The 21,066-nt window shown below is 35.9% G+C and overlaps 1 protein-coding gene across 8 annotated transcripts in view; it reads right to left on the bottom strand.

Annotated features, from left to right (window-relative positions):
- ZBTB20 (zinc finger and BTB domain containing 20) overlaps nucleotides 1–21,066 on the bottom strand; it is an 897,756-nt gene that overhangs the window by 266,480 nt on the left and 610,210 nt on the right. For all 8 annotated transcript variants that reach the window (XM_055125915.1, XM_055125914.1, XM_055125917.1 and 5 more), the window contains one exon: nucleotides 13,473–13,591. The gene's annotated coding sequence lies outside the window, so the exon portion shown is untranslated. The remainder of the gene's footprint in view (nucleotides 1–13,472; nucleotides 13,592–21,066) is intronic.

Genomic DNA, 21,066 nt, shown 5'->3' with positions numbered 1-21,066 from the left:
CTAACTACTGGGGGGGTTATTCTTCAGAAGGACTTGCTGAGTTTTTTCCTTGCAGTGCTCTGACCTCTGTGTCACAAGTTAGGATAACATCAGAGACCAATGCAAGAGCATAAAGAGAAGGCACTAGTGAAAGAGGAGGTGGGTGGTTCCTTTATTCCCCTTAGTTGAGCAGACAACCCTCTGAAGCAAGGACTGTAGTTAGGACTTATTTATCTCAAGTTGATGGCTTGAAGTCTGGCCTCACTAAGACCTCTAGATATGACATCCCACCTGAGAGTTTAAAACAGGATCTAGTGACTTACTGTGCAGTGCCAGATAAAAGCTGTTTCCAATTCTGCTTTCATTAGTCACTTTCCAGACTTGATAGCAACCATTCAATTGTATACTTTACTCAATTTGGGGTAAAAAATCACCCCCAGTTTTTGAAGGGCCAGAAAAAAATTGCTCTCCTATCTCAGAACATTGTTCTCCAATCACACAGTTCCTCTAAATACAGTTGACAGCCTTTGAGATGCAAAATGCATCACTTTAATGTGGTAAGGTCCCCTTCACTGCATTGCTAAATCTATTTAGCAGAATCTTCTTGGAATAATCTGTCCCTAGACCTAAGGAGGCGCAGTGATTTTAAGCATTTTAAGCTAACGATAATGGTTAGTGCTGAGAACAGATGTACCTGGCTGTGATGTGATCTATTCCAGTAGGCTTTTATGAGCTGTTCATTCCTATTGACTTAGCATTTTATGTCTCTGCTTTTGCCTGGTGTGATGGTTGCAGAGGGGTGTCATGTGTGTATTTTCCTGATGTGTGATGGCTGCACAGGGGGCTGTGTGTATTTTCTCAGTGCAATGGCTACACAGGGTGTTGTGTGTGTGTTTGCCCGGAGTTATAGCTGCACGTGTTATGGTGCGACTATTTCCCCCATTTGATTGCAGGGTCCTGTGTGTATCTTTTTTCTAGTGCCATGGTTGCAATCACTGCTCTGCTAATGATGGACATTTCTAGCAATTATCTATTTTCAGGGTCCTGGGAAAAGAACCGCAGTAAAATCAATAAACACTGCCAGACAGATCCTAGTACACATGAAATGACACCTCATGCATATATGTCTTTTCTTACCATTGCATGTTAAAACCAAGGTGCTGTTACAGTACTGACATTGGAATAAAATTTCTAGGTCTCTGCATCACTTTCATATATTGTAATCGTTTGGGGGAGATTGAGATTATCGCTGGATGGAGAGTTTTTGTGCATAATCTATTTAGTGACATTTCCCACTACTTTCCCTACATCTCACCTCATATCCTCCATCCTGGCTTGCTCTGATATAAAAGCTAATATTCTGAAAGTATTGAATATGCCTTTCATTTATTTCTGCATTCTCACCAGGATTTCCCCATATACCCCCTCTCTCTCTAGCTCTCTTACACACACACACACACACACACACACACACACACACACACACACACACAGAGCCCTCCCTTGCTTCGTGCATACACCTCCTGTGTGCACCAAATGGAATTGACAAAGGAAAGAACCAATGAGGTTAAAGTCTTTTGAAACCCCTGGAATACAGATGAGCTGGGAGGCATCTGGAAACAAAACCAGACACTTGAAATCAAAGAGACAAGTAAATTACTATCCTAATCTAGGAAGAATAACTAAAGGTGTCAGTGGGGTTCCATTGATAGCACTTGGCCCTGGGCCAGGATGCCAAGGGTTCAAACTCCACACCAGCTTTGGGCTCAGGCCCAAGACATGCCACCGCAGGGCGCAGCAGCATGTGTGGCAGGGCTAGAGGTGTCAGCCTTCCGCAGAGAGGTTAAGTCCAAGTCCTTCTGCCTGTTTGTCATTACACCCCAGAGGGGTGCAGAGATAACCCTAACTCCCTGCCCCCCCCCCCCCAGTGCCTTTCCCAGTAGGACAGGCAGGGGAGGAGCTGGCGCTCAGCAGTGCTATCTGCTAATATCAGCATTGTACAATTAGAGAGATTTTTTTTTTTGTCTGATGAGGCTTCTTGAAGAAATAAAATATGTGCAAGAAAATCCAACCCCCTCCTCTTCCCTAACGAAAAACCCTAATATCTGTCCTAAAGATTCTTCTGTCAATGCAAAGAGCTAAGTTTGGAAACCTAAAACCACGTGTCTAAATGAAAGGAAATGTTTTTATTGGAACAGCTTACATGTCTGGTACACTTGCATAAAAACTATTGCATAGCATTTTAGAGCTAAAATTGCTATAAAATGCTTAATACAGTAAGAATAATTATGAGATTTTGCACGCACAGCTGGTATACAACTAAAGACTCAGCCTCAAATTCAATGGAGCATGGGAAAATCATTTATAAAAATTCCTGGTATGCCAGTTTAGCTCACCATCAACAGCCCATCAATATTTCCTCCATCCTTTAGGTAGACGGGGAAGATACTTACCTACTAAATACTTCTTCTTTCACAGATGTCATTAACACTCAATTCAAGAAAGTCTAATCATTACCTGACAGTGGCATTATAAACTGTAACAGGACAGAAATGACCAAATCTCAAAGCTTTTCTACTGAGAGCAGGACAGAAAACATAATACACAGTGAACCAAAAGACAAAATCATTACTATTTTTAAAAATTTGGGGGCTACATTCAGCATACTATTCCTGGCCTATGGGGGAATAGTATACACAAACCTGGGCTGTTTGCAAAGTCAGGTTTGTTGCATGCAAAGGCCATTGAGGCCCAGCTAGAGAGAGTCAAGCAGGATTACTTTGCTCAAGTTAACTGTGTCATCTCCCCTGCCCACGACCAAATTCTTAAATCTTCTGGCAATACTCTCCCGTCTTTTCACTTCCCATTTTCTTGAATTAGTGGAGCAATAGCACAGCGGGTAGGATGTTTGACTTGCACCGACCAAGGTTCGATTCCTCCCTCCACCCCTCTCGGAGAATCCAGTAAGCTACTGAGAGTATCTTGCCCGCACAGTAGAGCCTGCAAAGCTACCCATGGTGCATTCGATATGCCAAAAACAGTAACAACAGGTCTCACAATGGAGATGTTACTGGTCCCGCTCGGGCAAATTGATGAGCAACGGGATGGCAGTGACAGTGACAGTTGAACCCTTAGTAGTTGGGCCTATCAGGCTGGCAGTTCAGTGCTAGGTCCCAATGATGCAGGGCCGCCCTGGTGATGCTTAAGGGCTCCAGAGCCCCAGCCAGTGATACCCAGAAAGTCATGTAATACTTAAAGTGTGTTATACCACAAAGTGTGTTATTACAACTGTATCTGTGAGGTATGATTTACATTGTTCTACCTCATATTATTCTGTGCTGTTTCTCTCTCTCTCTCTCTTTTTTTTTTTTTTTGCATTCTGGGCTTTGTGCTTCGTTTTTATGGGCTTAATCATAGTGGGACGCTTTATATGGACCCTAACCACTGTACTCTCTCCCTGACCCTGACTTGGCTATCTTATTGAACATTGACTTCATCTCCTAGTTTATAAGCTTCCTTCATCTAAGAATTAGTTACCCTCAGTACAAATGGGTGTCTTTCCAGCTCCAGAGAGAACTATTTGCTATCTGAAGTTGTTCACTAATACGTTGTTCAACACTAATAAGTTGTTCACTAATAAGTTGAAGTTTATGTAAAGTTTAAAATTCTCTGCCTATCACTGGGACAAAACACTTTCACCTGGTTTCTTTATGCCATGCACTTTCTTGGAATTTTGTTTCTTTTTTATTGATCTAATTCAACACCTTTAAAAAAGTAGTTTCCATATTATGAATCAGAATTGGTCGTGAAAACAAGGTTGAGTAGATGACCATTTTTCCTTCCTGTGAAACTCAAATGAGTAAGATTCTTGCCCGTTTTCTGTCTTTTTTCCCACCCTCCTTCTTTGTTACTCTTCTATATATAAATAAGTACACTTCTAAAACTACAAAAGTAGTATAGAAAGTATGATAGGGATTACATTTGCCTAATCTGTGTGTAATCCAAAGTACTGTTTATCCTCAACAAAATAATGATAATGTACATTAGAAAATTATAGTCATTGAAATATGTGCTTCAACAGTTTAGAGGTATTTTCAAAACGTATTTTGAGGTCACTGACTAACATTAAGAAAAATCTGGCTGGCAAGAAAACTCTAAAGGTAAATAATCTTTTCTGTTGGAGTCATGATGAAAATCATGATGAAAATTTCCATACATAACTCCAGGGAGAGTGGAAACGGAATATTCTTATGCAGATTTTTTTTTTCTTCTAAAGATTTTTGGTTCTTATCCTTCCAAACTTTCCTTTCCTCTTCATCAATAACAACTCCTTTTTTTTGAGAATATATTAAATTTCAGGTAGTTCAAATACATTATTTTAGGTTAAGAAAATTATTCTTCAATGTGTATATATATATATAGTTTTAATTATTAGTGTATTGAGGTAATATTCACTTACAAGAGTGTAAAATGCTTTGGGGGTACAAGGTTATCAAACCATGCCCAGTACTTATATTTTCCCTTTGCTTTACAGATGTGAACATTGAGGTTCAATGAAATGAAGAAAATTTTTAAAGTTAATGTTCATGAAATTGAGACTTAAACTCAGATAAATCTGTGCTATTTAGCACCATAAACATTTTTTGGTTCTGCCAAATTTAACTTTATTTTAAAAATAAATAATCTTCTCTAAACGCTTTGTTAGCAAACAAGGAAAATACCCTTTTTGTTATGTTTCTACATTAAGAAATTGCATTGCATATAGTACAATGAGAACAGGAAGAGGTTAAGATTCTTCTAACTAGATCTGACTGTTTTTTATATTTATTTGGACCGAGATGAATAATTAAATTTGGGGCCCTCAATCAAAGTAAAAGAATGAACTAGTTGCTATCTGAATAAGTATTTGTTTTTAATTGATCAGATATGGATAAAGTGTGTTATTACAACTATATCTATGAGGTATAATTTTCGTTGTTCTACTTCATATTATTCTGTGCTGTTTTTCATTTTCTTGCACTTTGGACTTTTTGTTTTGTTTTTATGGATTTAGTCACAGTTGGTTGTGTTTTGAACTTTGTAAAAATATAATACTAAGAAAATTTAAAAAAAGAAAAAGAAAATATTTTCAAAATGATGTCAAAATCAAATCTACTCCCCACTAATTTGATTTGTAAGAAAAGGAGAACTAAGTATTACAAGCAGAATGCGTTTAAATACATTCTAATTACTTCAATGTGCAAATGCATTGACTAAATTGAAGCATGCATTTAACACTTTGCACTTCAATTGTGCTTATTTACCTACTTTCTATAGATAGCAATTCCATGGAAAAACAGGGAGATAAATTTTGGATAGCCAACAATTTTATTTATTCTTGGAGGAAAACTACTGATCTAATATTTGAGCTTACTTCTGATCAGATTTCTTTTAAACTAAGGCAAAATATCATTAATCCAAACAATACACGATAGAAGTATGATTTACTTTAGCTATCCTAGTACTTCCAATTGGCCTAGTCTTCTCTCATCTTTTCTGCCTTCAGAGGGTTAAGGTGTAGGAGAGCAAAGGAGAGTATTGAATGAGGCAGGACCTGGAGTTCAATGTCCTTGGGTTGGAGCTGATCCACAATCAAACCAGAGTTACATAGAGTTTGGTTACTTAGGGTTTGGGGTTAACAACTGAGAATCACGTGTAAAACTTGTTAAAAGACCTTTTTCTGAACTGAGTATGGAGCTCAGCAATAGCTCATTTATTTGCCTTGCCTGTGTGAGGCATGAGATCCTGGGTTTGTTACTTCGCATTGCAAAAAATACATAAATTAATTAAATACATATTTTAGGGCCTCACCACAGAGCACATGACCAACATTTGTACTCCTGAGGTAGAACTCAAATATCTACATTTTCAATGAGCTCTCCTGGTCATTCTTAGGCTACAGAAGCTCAGAAAGTTATGGCTCAGCACTTGCACTGTCAGATTCTGTATCTAGTAAGAAGCCCGTTGCTGATATACCTGAACCTTCTGTCCCAGTTGTCAAGTTGCCTGTACAAGTACAACCAGCTGTCCTGGGAGGCATTAAACCTAGTAACAATAGCCCAGGGGCTTAGCCAGGTTTGGTCGTTTGATATGCAAGATCTCATTATATGCCTACAGCAAAACGAGGAGATAAGTATTAACGATTTCTATCCTTCAGATGAGGAACTTGAAATTCAGGGCACCTTAACAAGCTGTTGTGGGCATCACACTAAACACTGTAAGAGTTTTCAAAATCGACTCCACTTTAACTCAGAGAATATGTTCTTAAGATGTTTCTTCCCAAAGATGCTTATGATTTGCTGATATTATGCAAAGAATTTGCCTAAATGTTAATAAAAATGGTTATGTAATAATCCATAGGGTTTGAGTGTCTATATTCAGTAACTTTTTCCTTAGATTATTTTTTATGGGTACTAAAATATTCTAAAACTAGTTGCTCATTTTCCATTAGCCATTCAACATTTGTGTACTTTGCTACAACATGAGGCAACAAAGAGAAACAAAACACAACCTCTACCTTCACTAAACTTAACAGCTCTGAGAAAAGAGGAACCTGTGCAGAAAGGGTTCTTGAAGTCTGTAGAGTTCTGTGAGGGAGGAAGCGTGGGTCACTCTCCTGGCAGAAGAAGGGAAGAGGGTGCGGTCTGGAAATTTTTAGTTATTCCAGTACTTTGCCATGAGTTAGTGCAAGGATTTTTATATTTGGGGGTTACATTTTTACTTATATAATTCTGTTAGGAAACGGACGGACTTTTTGTACATTTTGAGCTGATTAAATATTATCTTGATCATTCTTTCTGGCATTCAACTGGGTTTCTTGTTTGGTTAAATTTCTGGGTATAGAGCCAAGTAAGTTGTTGTGTTTATTCATTTTTACAAAAAGCAGCCGAGAGTCTATTCTTAAGATGGGTGCCTGATAAACTTTATCAGTAGTTGTTCATTCTACCCTACAAAGTAAATCTATAGCGACACTCTGACTTTATCTTTTGTTTCATTTTTACCTATTTCAATTACTCAGTTATTATTAGACTGTGATATTCTTACAATTTGAGAAATTTTGTGAAGTTAAAAAGAACCAAAAACATAAAGAATGATCTAGATCTTATCTTTTGTGAGAAAAGAAGATGATTTCATATACATGTAAATGTAGTTTGAATATATTAATGTCAGAACTGACTGCTACAAAAAAAGAGAGGTTCTGGAATGTTCAGGTGCAAATCAATAGTCTAACATAAATATGCAAGAATCCAAAAAGAAAGAGAAAGAGATTAGGAATACTGGGTAATAGAAATAACATGATAAGATGAAAAAAATGAATACTATAAAATATGTGAATAAAAATATGTATCTGATATTTCAGAAATTAGGAAAGGAAAACTTTTGAAGTCCTTTAATATATGATGAGCAGAAATGCTTTCTTAAGCTGACTGACCATCAAATTTAGAATTATTAAAATTATTTGTTATTAGCTCATTAAATTTTCTTCTGTAATAATTTAGTCAACAGTTTCAAAACATTTAGAAAAAAATGAAGGAATAAAATATCATTTAATTTTATCAGACAGATGTAACTAATGTTCATATTAGAATGTATTTCCTCCTATGCATTTCCTCATATTCCACTTTTCTAATTTATGATTGTGTTATATATAAGAGTTTTGGGGCTGGAGAGATAGTACAGCGGGTAGGGCATTTGCCTTGCACGCGGCTTACCCAGGTTCGATTCCCAGAATCCCATATGGTCACCCAAGCACTGCTAGGAGTAATTCCTGAGTGTATGAGCCAGGACTAACCCCTGAACATCACAGAGTTTCTTTGATTTTTCTCCTCAGATACTGTGTTTTTAGTTATTCCATGAACATCTCTCATAAAATCTATTTAAATATCTTTAGTGGTTATATAAATCATATAATTATTAACACATTATTTATCACTGTCATTCCGTTGCTCATTGATTTGCTCAAGTGGGCACCAGTAACGTCTCCAAGTGAGAATTGTTGTTACCGTTTTTGGCATATCGAATATGCCATGGGCAGCTTGCCAGGCTCTGCCTTGCGGGTGAGATACTCTCCATACCTTGCCTGGCTCTCCGAGATTAGCCGAAGAATTGAACCCGGGTTGGCCATGTGCAAGGCAAACACTGTGCTACCCGCTGTGCTATTGCTCCAGCCCAATATACCACTAATTCCAACATTTATATTTATGTGTTTTAATATTCACCTAATTACATTGAGACTTATTTTTAAACTATATATTTGGGTTATAATGCATTTTACATGAACATTAGACATGTGTATTTCTTCTTTTATGCTTTCTGTACTTATAATCTTTTCAGATAGTATCTTTGAGATAATATATATCTGTTTCTCCAGTTTTTGTCTGTACTTCATATCTAATTCTGTCACTGTACTCTGAAATCTTACTGAACCAGGTTGGCTCTCTGCCTACTCTGTCCTCCTGATTTCTTCAATTCTGGTCCATTTTGTTTACTGCTTTTGAACAGTGTTTTTGAAAATACATTTTTCTCATTTCAGTAGCAATAAAAAAATAAAAAAGATCAAAAATTTTAAAAATCAAAAATTGAAGTAGGTGTCATTTATTGGCTAGTTTCCATTGCCTTATTCAGGGCAAAATTGATCACATTTCCAAATCATTTCTTTAAAATTATGTTGAGTAATAAGATATTTCTACCTGGAAATCTATGCAATTGAGTTTTTATATATAGTGGCAAAATAGTAGGTAACAATGTCAAATTCTAGACCATGAGCATTGGCAGGGACCCTAGGCAATATCAAGCTCAAAAGTTTACATTTATAAATGAAGAAACTAACTTAAAGTGTTCCATAAATTATCCAAGATTATAGAGATAGTAAAGTGATAGAATTGGGTCTAGAAACAAAGTATCCTTATGCCTAGCTCAGTAACTTTTAAATAGAGAATAATAACATTCATGTTTGCAACTTAAAGAATAGACACAGGAAGAGAGATTAACTCTTACCTGTCCTTATATATAATAGGTTGTTAAAACTATGTTACACAAAAATCTTCAAATCATATGTACTTCTTGTAAACACAAATAATATGTACTTCTTATAAATCTATCAAATATCATTAAGATGTCCATACAATGTGCACATGAGCAAAAGACCCAGTTTGTACTAGTTTGCTTTTTTCTCCTTAATTTACATTGTTTTATTTAATATATCCTCCTATCCTGTATATATTTAATATATTTAATATATACTGCAGTACTGTATTTTTTATTTTAGCAATGTTGCAAATAATCATTAAGTTTCTTGGTAATATTTAATAGTATTCAATGGAAAATCTAATTTTCATAGCAACTTCTATAAAGAAATTTTTTGAGAATAACTGGCAATTTTAAAAACTGCCTTAAAAAATAAAATAATAAGAACTACTTCAAAATGCTTCTTTTTAAAGAGTAAACAACAGAAACTATTTTGGAAGAATATGGGCAATAGGCAATTAAAATGATGCGATTATTCTTATTTAATAACTATTGCACATGGAAAAATTACAGTGTTTGCCAGATGATAACAGTGACAGTAGTCACTAAGTGAGAATGGGTGATGGATGTTGCCAAACTTATTTTTTGTAGGGGTAAGAGTAAGGGCAAAAGGAGCAAATGTGAAAATAGTTTTGAATGGAACTGATTTACACAGGGGCTCATTATAAAAAGCTGGCTCATTATAAAAGGTTTATTCACAAAGCACATGTTTGCTGATGAAAGAATTAATAAATAATAGCCATTAACTCATATGTTAGTTCAACAATTTACAATCCTTAAGATTTAAATGAACAGGTGGGTCATACAGACCTAGAGGAAGACTGGAGAGATCTCAGTTACGTTTTCTTCCTATTTGTGAGTGTACATAGAACAGGCCATTCACTTCATACTCAGTAATCACTGACTATGGCTAGAATTTATTTACTATTTAAATAAATAACCTAGTTTCGTGTGACTAGTCTTTCATAACTCTCATCAAAATTAGTAATAACTTATACCAAAAATAATTATAATTATTATAATAGAAAATCAAAATTTGCAGGAAAAGAATGAATTACCTCATCCTACATCACTTCATATCACAGACCATTTCATTTCCTACATAAAAGTAAAAAAAAATCCCAAGGAAATTTTTAAAAACTAAAATAACAAGGGTAGTAAACTGTGATTCAAACTTAAGTTGCCGAATTGACAACAAGCAAATAAAACAATTCATATTAAAAAGTAATAAAGAATGAAAGGAAGGAGGAATGAAGGGAAAGTGAGAGAGTGAACAAGATATATAAAAACACAGAAATTTAAAATAAAGTACATATTAAAATATGGCATGCAGCTAATGGAAAGTTGGAGGAAAATTTAGAGTCTGAAATTCACTTTAAAAATAATAAAAGGCATTTAAATTAAATGAGTAATAATTCAAAGCAGGCATTTAAAAATAAAAGTGGTCTAGACTATAAAAAATAGAATGAAGAAAATACTGTTCATAAAAGCAGAAAGTAATGATGTAGAATACAAAGGCATAATAAAAAGATAAGCACAATCAAAAGACAGTTTTTGAAAAAAAGTAAATGAAGCAGAAAAATGTCTAACGACTAGTAAATGAAGAAAACAGGTTAAAATAAATAATATTAGGAATAAGAAGGGGCATAATTAAAGATTAAAAGTTATAAGAATATTATCAAAAACTGTGCAAATAAATGTGAAAGGGTAGATGACTCAACTATATTTTTCTAAATGAAAATTCCTCGAGAAAATAGAACAGTTGAATAAAACAATAACCATGAAAGATTGAACTAATAATCCCAAATCTGCCCTCCACTGCCTATCCTCCATGGTCCCCCAAAAATACAATGTCCAGATAATTTTAGAGGTATCTCTAAACAAATATTCACAATAGGTAATCTTCCAAGTGTAAAAACTACTTAAGAAATAGAAAAAATGCTGCACAACTTATTGTGTGAGGTTAGTATGACTAATAATTTAGGCTCTATTTAAGTATCAGTACAAAGATAGATAAACAGTCCATTGGATGAATAAAGATCCTAAAGGCATACTCTATGTAGGCAAAGGATGACATTATAAATTAGTCAGTAAAGATGACTAATTTGTTAAATGATGTTCGGATGACTGAGTTTTCCAACATGAACAAAAAGAAAATAGGATGCATGTAAGATAACATACATTAAAAATAAATGCCAAGGAGACGAACTATTTAAAAGTAAAAATACAACCTTTCAAACTGTTAGAAGAAGGGGCTGGAGCAATAGTACAATGGGTAGGGCATTTGCCTTGCACACAGCCAACCTGAGTTCGATTCCCAGCATACCATAAGATCCCCTGAGCACTGCCAGGAGTAACTGCTGAGTGCATGAGCCAGGAGCAACCCCTGTGCATCACTGGGTATGACCCAAAAAGCAACATTTAAAAAAAAAGTTAGAAGAAAATATAGGAAATTTTCCTTTTCCTCATTTATTGGGATGGAGGGGTTTGGGCCATCCCTGGAAATGCAACTCTGGACTCTGTGCTTGGGGGTGGTCTGCTGTGGTACTCAGGAAACCATGGGGTGCTGTGATCATTGGGATCATTGGCATGCAAGTACACTTTCACCTGCTCAAGAAGTTTTCTTAGTAATCTTGTCATATGGAAGAATTTCTGTTATTTTTGTTTTCTTTTTTTGGCAGGGGGAGTCACATTCCATGGTGCGCAGTGCTTATTCCTGATTTTGTGCTCTGGGATTACTCCTGGTGTTGTCTCAGGGACGACGTATGGTGCCAGGGATCAAACCAGGTTGGCCACATGTAAGGCAAGTTCCTTATTCTTAACCTCTGATCCAGTAAGAATTTATTAAATAATATGAAAATAGAACTCATAAAGGAAAAAATCTTAATAGAGTTAACTGCATTAAAATCAGAAATTTTTGAAAATGAATGCTAGGGTTAGAAGACACAGAAGAGACATTAAATTTGGGACGATAGTTCTAACCTATATTGCCCAAAGGACTAGAATCTAGGAAATTAAAATAACAATGAACAAAACAACCAAAACCAAAAGCCATCCAAAATAATACTGGCGAAACAACCCAATGAAAAGATGGACAATGATACAAATAGATGCAACACATGAGGAAATTTCAGTGGTTTGTCAGTTAAAAAGAACTTTAAATGAGAGTATCATATACTATTTTGTTTCTTGTTTATTATTGTTATTGAGGTAATTTGGTTTACAATAATGTTAAAGGTTATGCTTTAGGCATTCGTGTTACTGCACTATGCCCACGACTGAAGTGTAATCATCTTTTCTTCTCTATTCCTAGGTTCCTTCTCATTTAATCTTAATTGGATTGACAATAATATTAACTCTATCACCTCAACTGTTGTAAAACATATGGAAACACTCTCATAGATTGCTAAAGAGTAGAGAAATTGGAACCATCACCTTGAAGAGAATTTTATAGTTTCCTGAAAATTTAGAATTCACATTTCTTACAGTTTAGCAATTCTTTCTCAATGTAAAATCCTGTATAAAAATGACAACTACAGATGAGTTGTGGTTAGGAAATGTTGAAAATCATGTCTTACAGTAAGAGACTCAATAAATTTTAGTGAAACACAAAGTAGGATACATTTCATATAAGCCATAATGTATATGACTTATATAAAACAAATTGAAGACCATAAAAAATCAGGATAGGTTTACTTGCTTTAAGTTTTTGTTAAAGTTTGGAAATTATCACCTGAAAAAGTAAGGGAGAGGCTCTTTTGAAATATTTTGAATATGTTGTGTCTTGTCTTGATTGATTTTGTCACATGGATATATACTTAGATAAAAGCTTATCAAGCTTCACTGGTAATAGGTGTATGCCATTGTTTCTAATGTTCAGCAAAATAGCAAAACATTGAAACAGGATCAGAAATGCTACAAATAATGGTTTGTATGAATAAGTTGATGGCTTCTTGCATGTTCACACTTTTCTATATCGTTTTGTGTGCTTGAAATACTTTACTGAAAACATTTATTTAAAAAATAGAGATGACTACTTCTCCTAATTAGAATCATTCAAGGTCAAGGAATGCCCAAGTGTCATCTCAGCACTGAGATGGGACTGCAACACATCAGGAATCAATAATCACTTAGAGCTGAACATTTGTACAAAGTTGATCCTTTTGTTAAGCACAAAAGTAAACTTTTAATTTGTTTCTTGATTACACATAGAATCTAGAATTTCTAAAGTAAGTTAGCAAGAGCATATATTGTTCACATAATACTGCCAATATACAAAGATCTGGCACTTAGGTTTTTAAAGTAATGAAGTGGAGGATGCATTGCCAAAACCTTTCTAATGTGAATCAACAGGTGGTTTGGCATCAATATTGCTATTTGTTCATGAGTTTCACCTCTGGTTGTATTAAAGAAAAAAGAGATCATACCTTTTCAATGCTGTATTTCAGGTCGACCATATGGAAAGCAAGGTTCTATTTCAGCCAATTTTCTTTCTCTCAAAATGTGGAGGAAAAGTGCCAGCCACTGCTACTCTCGCCACCGGCCACTGCGAAAACACAGAAACAGAGAAGTGAAATAAAAAGGCGACCCTCAAAATGATTACAAAAATGAACATAGAATACATATATTATTGCTTCGAAAAGGTAAATTATTGTTTATATTTCCTTTTATGCTAAAGTTAAAGAATGAGAACAAAAAACAAGTTTTGACTTAATCAGAATTTTTGTTGAAATACAAGGACCAATTCAAACATGGCTAAAATTGAGAATAAGAAACATATTTCTTTTAATCTGATAAAAATATATTTATCTCACAAAATGTTATAATAAAACCTACGTAACTGAATACATGCTAAAGGAACAGGTTCATTTAAAAAGAACTTTTTTGTTGTTGCCAAGTTAGGAATAGGGAAAACATTTATTTGGTATATAAGAAAAAAATGGACATAATAATGGTTCCTTGACTGAGATAAAATACAGCTTAGGAAGAAACATCTCCAAAGTTCAAATAAATTCCTATGTTGGTTTATCCAGTCCCAGTTATTCTAAAAGCGAATGCCCTATTAGGTATAATCACATCAATGTAAATTATTCAAATAAGACAGTTTTTGTTTAAAATAAAGATTTAAAAATATAATGAAATTTCTGAGTCTTGCCTGAAGTGAAAGCCAGACCTAGATTTCGGCGTGGCTCTTCCACAAGTCTGTTTTGTATCTTTGTTCGTGTTATTAAACATCGTTGGGTCTCGTCTCAGTAAACACATCTCTAAAGTGTGAGTGTGATAAAAAGTCATAGCCCAATCAACCAGCTCCTTTCCAGCCCTAAAACTACGAATCTATTGAAATTACTCCAGTATAAAAGTCTTTCTTTTTTTCTTTCTTTTCTTGCTTTCTTAAAATAAACAGAAAATAATAATCAAACCAGAAAGTATATATTTAAAACATACACATCCACTAATCAACCATCCCTCTAAATAAGAAAATATTTTTTGTTTCATTATCTATTCCCAAATGTGCACTTAAAAAGAGAATTCCCATAAAATGATTTTTTCCTCCATCAAAAATAGCATGTCATTTCTTTGCCATTTAAGTTCTATTAAGAAGGAAAACAAAATCATTGCAGAAATCCTATTAGGAACCTTAAACTGAAAGAAAAAGTCACTAAAACTTCAATTAAAATTCAAATTGTTCATTTACATGTTTTTCTTCTACAGAAAATAGAGAGGCATCCTTAAAGGACCTTAACTTCCTTTCCCAGCAATATCCTGAATCATGTAAAGCACTGGACCCTTTTTCACACCCTTCCCACCTGTTTTCGGAGGTAACAAAGCTGAAGTATAGATTACAACAGGAGATACTTGGGATAGGAGTAAAACATTTTTTCTGGGAGATAATACTGTGTTCAAAGTGCCAAATTCAAATGAAAGTTAAGCTCATCACTTCCTTGGCAAGAAATTTGGGTTCTCAAGGTTGAACAATCATAATCATTTTCCCCAAAGACTTAAAAATGAAAGCATTGGCGCACCGGCCAGAAATAAGTGTAAGAAGAATGCAAGTTTTTCACATCAATATTTAAATCAGAGAAGATGCAAAGAATGCCTTCTTAACGAGGGATCTACAAAGAATACAGCCTCCCTGACCCCAGCCCCATCACCTTGGTGAATCGGAAGACTCAGCTTGAGGAAAAGGCCAAAGTCAGAGGGGTAAATGTTCCACTGTTCTCAGTGCCGGGATGCCCGAGGCAGGAGTAAAGGCAGAATTCTCCAATACTAGTACCGGTCTCCAGTTACAAGTCACAGCTAGTCTCTGCCGAGACAGCTGGTACCCAGGGAACTGCAGCATTCAGGGAACAGGAAAGGACCCCCGGAGCAGGAGGACACCTCACAAAAAGATTTTTTTGAACAAAATGTTTGAAATGAAAAGTTTCAAGTTGCACAGTGTCTGAGCACTCCCTGCTGGCATCTGAGGAGTAGGAGACTAACCTGCGGTGTCTCCTAGATGGCCCTTGAAGGTTTTGTGAGGAGGTTATTCACTACAATTCATTTTCGTGGAATGGGAAAGAGGTTCTCATGGGGCCAAGAGAGCAGCAGATGTTACGCAGGATATTAAGACAGATGAACCCTGAGAAGTACCAATGCTATAGGTGACGTTGAAGCACATTTCCAAATGCTTTTCTGGCTATTAACATTTTGTAAAACATAAAAGGTTTCTGTGTGTACACATGTTTGAGTGGTAAAAGGAATGCAGGAGGAATTCACCTAGTAGAGAATTTCGGGAGGACCCAGTCAGGTTGAAAGCTGCATTTCAAAAGTAGACTATAGACCGAACATGATGGCCATTCAATACCTCTGCTGCAAACTACAACACCCAACAGGAGAGAGAACAAAAGGGAATGCCCTGCCGCAGAGGCAGGGCAGGGTGGTGGGGATTGGGGTGGGGGTGGTGAGAGGGATACTGGGAACATTGGTCGGGGAGAATGGGCACTGGTGGAGGGATGTAAACCAAATGCAAACATGAAAGTTCATAAGTTTGTAACTGTACCTCACGGTGATTCACTAAAAAAAAAAAAAAAAAATGCATGAGGAAACGAATCTCTGTGTAACTCATTTCTTCCTAGAAAGGAACCCTTGGGGCAGTCCAAAGTGTTTGAAACACATCCCTGAAGGAACCACCACTTGGTATATCCAATGATGAACCACCTCAAATAAACCCTTGGTGTCCCTTGTTTATTTATGCAGGCCTGGGGCAACAATACTGGTATCTCTCTAGTTATTTGCTGTGTTTGGGTTCTTGTGTGTGATATGAAGGTCAAAATGGCAGCCTGCTAAAAGCAGCAGTATTTCAGCTGCAGGAATAACTTGCTTGTCATCAACTTGTTAATGTAATAGTTAAGCATTTCTGTGCCATCTACAGTATCAGCTCACTTCAGCAGATAAAGGGTCTAGAGCAGGAAGATGTTGCAGATGCTTTAGCGGAGGAAGGCTCAGCAGAGCCAAAACGTCAGCAGGACCTGTTTGTTCCATACTTTTCAGCGGGCTCTGTGAAAGAAATGTTAGATGACTGCAATGACAAGTTTGTGACAAGCAAGTCACTTGTGCAACTGGTGCGCTCCTGTTTTTATCTGTTTACCATTCAAACTTGTGAATGCCATTTCAAGCACTTACAGGATTTCTGGCTCCCATGAAGGGGAAATCGTTCCTCCATGTTTAGAATTTTCTGCCTCAAAGAGAATTACTAAGCAATTATTTACCCCTTTGGTCACAGTGTCACACAAAAGCACTCTTGAGTTGTTTAGTTAGACTCTGAATCATGAAATGGAGTCTGAGGACTGGATAGCTTGGAGCATCAAAAATGTCTCATCTAGTTTATTGGAATGACTACAAAGTAAGCCAGTGAGAGTCAATCAAATTGTGGCCAGCCTGAAATACCTTGCTCTTCTGCTCTAGGATCACATATCAAGGCCATATGCTTCAAGATGAGTAGATCCTGAGAAGTCAAGGCCCCAAATGACGATGCTACAGACACTGACATGTGATCTCATGGAGGACAGTTTTGGTGACAGGACTGCTTTAGCTTTTGAGGAGGGAATTTACACCACCCACTCCCTGTATCCTAAGAGTAGCCAGAGGGCTCATCCAAATGTTGAAAACATTTTACATGTGTGATAAAATGCAATATCACAATTCAAATTAACACTGGAGAATATCCTCTATAGATGGACTCTCATTGTAAATGGAAATCTAGACAGATTTTGGATCAAACATTTAAAACTGTTTCATTAAATTCTTTATCTGCGGTCACTGACTGACTTTTGGCTAGTCATTTGAACCTCCCTGGAGAGAGGTATAAAGTAGTAACACCTGTTTCTTGTTCACCTGACATGAATGATCTCAGGGTCAAAGTCATAAAAGATGAAGAGTGCGTTTAGAACTCAAGAATAGTGTTTCTAAGAGTTAGGTATTATTTCTATGATTTGAGTATTTTTGTCCATTATCTGTAATGAACTTATGGAAAATTCAAAACATTGCAAAAAACACACCATAATGAATAAAGAAGTGTAAGATTTGGAAGATGGGAGACAGTGGCTCATAAAGGCGCAATTAGCAACAGACAACTTAGTATATCCTTAAACGAGGACTTAACCTGGTGGTGGGATGTTTAAAAAAAAAGTATTTTATTTATGAAATAATAAAAAACAAAAAAAAACAGCAACCCAAAACCAGAAGAGAGATGGAACATAAAGGGATCAGTCAGAAAGTTATAATGTGAATTTAGGCAAAGCTTATTGAGGATGACAGCAAATGTGGAAATATATAATAGTTCTTGCTAAATAAAAATTACATTAATAATTTTCAAGACACGCTTTTCACAATTTACATATGTAACTTGATCTTTACAATAGTTCTGTGATGTATATATTATCATTGTTTTCCTTCAGACATGAAAATAAAACAGAGAAATTGAACTAGTTTCCAACAAATTTGCAAACAGGAGAGAACCGAAAGTTTTTTCTTGATTCAAAGCCTTATATTCAACCACTAAAGAACTAGTCATAATTAGTTCCGAAGAATTTTTACTCCAGTTTATCAAAAAATTTTAATTTTCAAATATAGATAATCAAGAATTTGATATAAAGGGCTAGCCAGAACGTTCTGGCTCTAATTATGTTGTTCCCTTCCACCGCTAGGAAAACTGAGATTCACTAAGATGTCATTCCTTTAACCTCGGCTGACCTATTCCTACTTTTAATATACAAGTGAAGAAATAAAAATGACTCCAATCCCATCCCATCCATATTTTCTTGCGTATATGTGGAATTTTTTTTTCTTCATGTGGATAGCCCTCAGTTCTCCAGCTTCTTCCTCCCAAGAAACCTCTTTTTTGGTACCTGTCTACTTGTTTTTTTTTTCCAAGTAAGGGAAGGGGTGGGCATATTTCTTACCATGACAAGGATCATGGAAACTGTTCTAAACCTCAAACTTTGCACAGAATGCATCCTTTGTTCTATTTTCTGCTTTGTTTCTTTTTAATGATAACTTTGCCACAGGTTTTATTCATATGTAACCTGGAGCTATGCAAATCAGACTGGAGAGCCAGGCTTCCCAGTTACTCTATCTTAAAATGAATATGTGTACAAGAGTAGAAACCTCTAAGTGAGGCATTTCTTCAGAATATTACATGTTCAATGACTTCTTTCTTTGAAAGAATGACAAAGAATAAGCTCTGTGAGATCTTCGTTTACATTCCTGGTCTCTTCTCAGAGTGGTCTGTGTTCAGAGTAGATCATGAGAGGTGATGCAAAGTGTTCGCCTTTTATTTTCTTTCTTTAAACTACATTTCAACATTTAAAAAAATTCCTAGGTTTTTCCAAAGTACCAGATTCTTACAAAAAAGCTACGTCTTTTAGCCTTTTACATGTAAAATCATAAGCTCAGAACACAGTGTATAATGGACTGACATTACCAGCTGTGGTTGAGTCTGATTATGTTGCTTGAGTTTGCTTACTGTGGCCCACTCAGCATCTACTACATCCTCAGCTTTCCAACTCATAGGCAATCCAATTCCACTTCAAGACCCTTCACTTTGTACAGAGCACTCCTCCCATAATGTGTCTTTTTAAAATTTCCCTCCTGGCTTCTAGTTCCCGCCCCACCTTTCCATTCTGAGAGCTTTGGGGATTTAACAGTTTAATGACTTCATGCGCATTCCACACACCAATAAGAGAGTTTTTATCTTGTTCTGCCTTGTCCTTCTCTCACACTACATTAGCTAAATTCTCACTCTACTGTTCTGATAACTATGAGAAAAATGCACATCAGTCTATGCAGATTTTATTTTTTATGTGAATGTGGCTAATATTTGTAGTAAGGCATTATTTCTTACTTTGTTTACTTTATGAAAAATCTCTCAAAGCCTCTTTCTGAGATTGGTATAGTTATGATAGGATGAAGATAATTTTTTTATGGCCCAAAAATATTTCTCAGGGTAAAAGATCCCAATAAATAATCACACCAAGACCACAAGTTGTAAACCAAAATTGTCCCAGGCAAATGTATAGTATATCATATATACATCCACTTAGTATCTATTTTTTCTGCCTCTCGGAGAGCCCGGCAAGCTACTGAGAGTATTGAACCCACACGGCAGAGCCTGGTAAGTTACCTGTGGCGTATTGGATATGCCAAAAACAGTAACAATAAGTCTCACAATGAGAGATGTTACTGGTGCCCACTTGAACAAATCAATGAGCAACGGGATAAGAATGACAGTGATTGTAGATATCTGTGTCTATTTATTCCAGTGATCTGTGTGCACACTTTAGAATTGAATACTTATCTATCCTGTGTGTACCTATAGCATTCTGAGAAGAACTTGGCAAGTTAGAAATTTGGTGTATTGTTTTTCAAATAGAAATGATATTTTCATTATTATATGGACCTTTGTTTTATAGTCAATACCACCAACATGTAAACTTCATATTTTCTGAAATAATCATAAATATTTAGTTGCATAAAAAGGGAATGGTTTGAGTTTAATGGTAATGGAGTTGACTTTGAATATTGAATATTGATAGCAATAAGCAGAGGGAAATATGATCACTTTTCCACTAAACCTCTACAGTACTTTTTAATAGCTCACTGAATAATATTCTCTAATTACTTTGCTCAATAGTATTTTTTCAGTAGTTATTTCTTAAATATAAGTTTGTATAAATATCATAGGAATGGGTAGAAACAGTATGTGATGGTTAGTTATATGATTGATTACCTTTTAAAAAAAAATTTATTTTATCACCATGTGGAAAGTTACAAAGTTCTCAGGTTTATGTCTCAGTTATACCGTATTCAAACACCATCCCTTCACCAGTGCCCATATTCCACCACCAAAATCCCCGGTATACCCCCTGCCCCCCCCCCAACTGTATAACTGATGAATTTCACTTCATTTTCTCTTCACCTTGATTATGTTCCATATTTCAACACAAAACTCACTACTGTTGTGGGAGTTATACCCCCAAACAAGATAACCCTATTAAGGAAACATTTGATAATTAGTTTTCCATTAAAAGATTGTATGTTTTCAGGTTTTAGAAAAGGTCGCACGGCCGCATTAGCGGCCGCGCGGCTCGGATGTGTCCCAGTCCTGAATCCCGGAGTCTTGTTAGTTGCTGCTCAGTGTCGCCAGGGCTCCATCTGGAGAAGGTGTTGTGGCTGCACCTCCTCCTTCCGGCTCCCCGGTGTTGTTGGCCCCAATTCGGGTCCAGAGCATTTTCTGGGCCACGTTGCTCACCAGAATGCCTGGCTACTTCTCCTGTTAAGGTAATTGATTACCTTAACTGAGTGTAATATAGTGTGATTTCTGAGAATTTACTACTAAAACTCTGTGACAATCTGACTGTTTTCACTTGGGTCAAGCATATTTACAAAACCAAGCAACTTTTAGTAGGTTTTTCTTCTGAATAATTTTAGCCTTTAAAGAAACTCCTGAAAAATATGAATCACCTAAGCACTTAGAACATTCCA

This window comes from Sorex araneus, chromosome 2 (genome assembly GCF_027595985.1).
Source record: "Sorex araneus isolate mSorAra2 chromosome 2, mSorAra2.pri, whole genome shotgun sequence".
Taxonomy (NCBI): Eukaryota; Metazoa; Chordata; class Mammalia; order Eulipotyphla; family Soricidae; genus Sorex; species Sorex araneus.
The sequence above is the reverse complement of the archived record's forward strand: the minus strand, read 5'-3'. Positions and strand labels throughout refer to the sequence as shown.